Below are 3,320 nucleotides of genomic sequence, written 5' to 3'. Positions count from 1 at the left end.
TATCTCACTGTTATCCTTCCTTGGTTCCTTGTTCTCTTGATCTGCTTCTTGTGAGTGTTTGAAAATAGTGAAGGTGAGCTGTTCATCATGGATCCTCAAAATTAGCTCCTCTCGCTCCACATCTATGAGTGCTCTGGCTGTAGTTAGGAATGGTCTTCCCAATATGATTGGGTGAGTCTAATTCTCTTCCATGTCCAATATGACAAAGTCTGCTGGGAGGAAGTATTTCCCAACCTTTACCAACACATTTTCCACCACTCCTATTGCTTGTTTTTGAGTTTTGTCAGCCAGCCTGATGACTACATCTGTGGGCATTATCTCATTGATCTGCAGCCTCTTCACAAGGGACAAGGGCATTAAGTTGATGCTTGCTCCCAAATCGCAGAGTGCTCTATCAAACATTGTTTCTCCTATGACACAGGGTATGTGAAAACTCCCTGGGTCCTTTCTTTTTGTAGGCAACTCTGGTTGAATGAGGGCGCTGCACTCCTTGTTTATCACTATAGTTTGGCCTCCCTTGAGTGAGCTTTTCCTGGGAAGCAGTTCCTTCATATACTTGATGTATGCAGGCATTTGTTGGATGGTCTTGATGAATGGTATGTTTACATGCAGAGATGCAAACAAGTCAAGAAATCTTGAGTATATTCTCTTCTCCACAGCACCATTGAGTAGTTGAGGAAAGGGTGCATAGAGTCTTAGCAGCTCCTGTTGTGAGATTTTTGGTTCTTGGTGATCTTTTTCCTTCTCCTCTGCTGAGGTATCTCCAGGTTATTCTGACGGCTTGTTTGGCTTGTCCTCAGTCTCCTTATCACTTATAGTGACCATCTTGCAATCTTCCCATCTTACTTTCTTTGTTTCTCCTCTCGGATTTTTCTCTGTGTCACTTGGGAATCCATCTATAGGTTTGGGAATATGCTCAGAGAGATACCCTACTTGAGATTCTAACCTCTTGATGGTGTCTCCCTGGTTTTTAAAATTTGCTCGCACTTCCTCCTTGAACGCTTTGTTGTCTTGAATCTCTTTGCCTATGCCTTCAAGTAGATTCTCAATCCTTGAGAGTCTGTCATCAAATGATGGTGGATTGGGATTAGAGGTGGAGGGATGAGAAATGTTATTTTGGTTTTGATATGGATGTGGAGAGGTGTTGTCATGGTGGTGTTGATATGTTCTCTGTGTGAATTGTTGGTGAGCTGCATTGTTGTTAGGGTTGTGACGTCTTTGATCTTGGCCTTGATCTTGTTGATTCCCCCACCCAAAGTTTGGGTGATTCCTCTATCCAGGGTTGTAGGTCTTGGAGTATGGATCATGGTTTTGCCTAGATGAATTCCCAATGTAGTTGGCTTGCTCCTGACTACCCTCTGCTTCTTCATTCACTCTTTCTTGGGTTGCTGATGAAGTGGTGATTGTTGCTACTTGGTTCCTCTCCATCTTCTTGGTGAGGTCAGCCAGCTGCTTGGTAATGAGCTTATTTTGGGCCAGTAGAGCATCTACATTGTTTAGCTCCATCACTCCTCTAGTGTTCCCTCTTTCAGAAGCATAGAAATAGTCATTTTCTGCTACAGTTTCAATGACATCTATGGCCTCCTCAATGGTCTTCTTCTTGTTCAGAGATCCCCCGGATGAGTGGTCTACTGCTTTCTTTGATTCATAAGAAAGGCCTTCATAGAAAATGTGTAGCTGCACCTATTCATTGAACATATCTGGTGGACACCTCCTTGTCAGATCCTTGAACCTCTCCCATGCTTCATATAGAGTCTCACCATCTTGTTGCCTGAAAGTTTGGACCTCAGCTCTCATCCTGTTGATTCTTTGGGGAGGATAGAATCTGGCTAAAAATTTGTTCACCACATCTTCCCAAGTTGTCAAACTCTCCTTCGGAAAAGACTCCAGCCACTTGGCTGCCTTATCCTTGAGTGAGAATGGAAATAAGAGCAGTCTATAGGCGTCAGGATGAACACTATTAGACTTCACCGTGTCACATATCCTTATGAAGGTGGTTAGATGTTGATTGGGGTTTTCTTGGACTCCTCCTCCGAACGAACAGTTGTTCTGAACAAGGGTGATGAGCTGCGGTTTTAGTTCAAAATTATTGGCATGGATGGTCGGCTTTTGAATGCTACTTCCACAGTTTCCTGGGTTTGGATTGATGTAAGAGCCTAAAACTCTTCTCTCCTCCCCAGCATGATTTGCTCGACCTTCTCTGCCATGGTTGTGAGCCTCTTCTTCATGATGGTTTTCCATATTTTTTTCCATGTTTAGTTCAAAGTATTCCTCCTCTTCCTCGGCACAGACTACTCGTTTTTCTCTTGCTTCCCTTCTTAATCTGAGGAAGGTCCTCTCAGGTTCTGAATCAAAAGAAGTTGAAGCCCCGCTTCTTCTCCCTGTCATACAACCAACAAAGCACAAGCAAGGAAAATAGATGCAGGAAGTATTTCTGTTAGAATTACTGTTAGTGTGAGTGATGCAATATATCAAACAGTTAGTGGGTCAGTGAACTGAATTGTAAATAACTAAAAAAAATGAAAAAGTAGGGGGAGGGGAAGAAATTAACTAAAACTGAAAGTAATTTACTCAAACAGAAAATTAAATCAAACAAACTAAAAATGCTCAATCTAGTTATCCTCCAATTTAATCATTGTTGATTCAAAATCAATCCCCGGTAACAGCGCCATAAACTTGATACGCATGGAAACTTGTCTATCAACAAATTTCCTTCGGCAAGTATACCGAATTGTCGTCAAGTAATAACTCATAAAAGAGTGAGGTCGAATCCCACAGAGATTAACGGATTAAGCAATCAATGGTTAATTAATTATCCTAGTCAGACGATTCATATTGTAGTGATAAGCAACAGGAAATGTAAATGGCACAAAAGTAAAGAAAGCAATAAAGTGTAGAAAAGTAAAATGGCAAGAAAAGTAAATGTAAGAACTAAAAATAAAATGAACATTGGGATTAAGAGATATTTCAATCCTCCGGATCAAGTTCATTCTCATCTCTTCCTCAATCAATGCGTTCATTGATCTCTTTGGCAATCTTAAGTGATCGAATTACAATTCCTTGTAATTCAATCTCTCAAATCTTGATCAATTGCTCATGAGAAGAGATGAAGTATGGTCACTGATTATACCACATGCTTTCCCAAATCAAGTGTTGGTAGGGTTATAGTCACATACCCATCCAACCCCAATTTGGTCCAACATGAGAAAGCATTTCTAGCATGATCTCTTCATTCCTCTTCCAAGGTTTAGAAGAGATCCAAGTATGAATAGCTTCTTTTCCAAGATAACTACCCAATTGGATGAAGATTGAAAGCTTTC

At 41.0% G+C, this 3,320-nt stretch overlaps 1 non-coding gene across 1 annotated transcript; it reads left to right on the top strand.

Moving 5' to 3' along the window:
- Positions 1-1,693: 1,693 nt before the first annotated feature.
- Positions 1,694-1,800, top strand: LOC148580903 (small nucleolar RNA R71). Its single transcript, XR_015899514.1, has one exon. It is a non-coding gene; the product is annotated as a small nucleolar RNA R71 (small nucleolar RNA).
- Positions 1,801-3,320: the final 1,520 nt, after the last annotated feature.

Source organism: Arachis ipaensis, chromosome B10, assembly GCF_059453495.1.
Source record: "Arachis ipaensis isolate K30076 ecotype BB chromosome B10, ASM5945349v1, whole genome shotgun sequence".
NCBI lineage: Eukaryota > Viridiplantae > Streptophyta > Magnoliopsida > Fabales > Fabaceae > Arachis > Arachis ipaensis.
The sequence above is the reverse complement of the archived record's forward strand: the minus strand, read 5'-3'. Positions and strand labels throughout refer to the sequence as shown.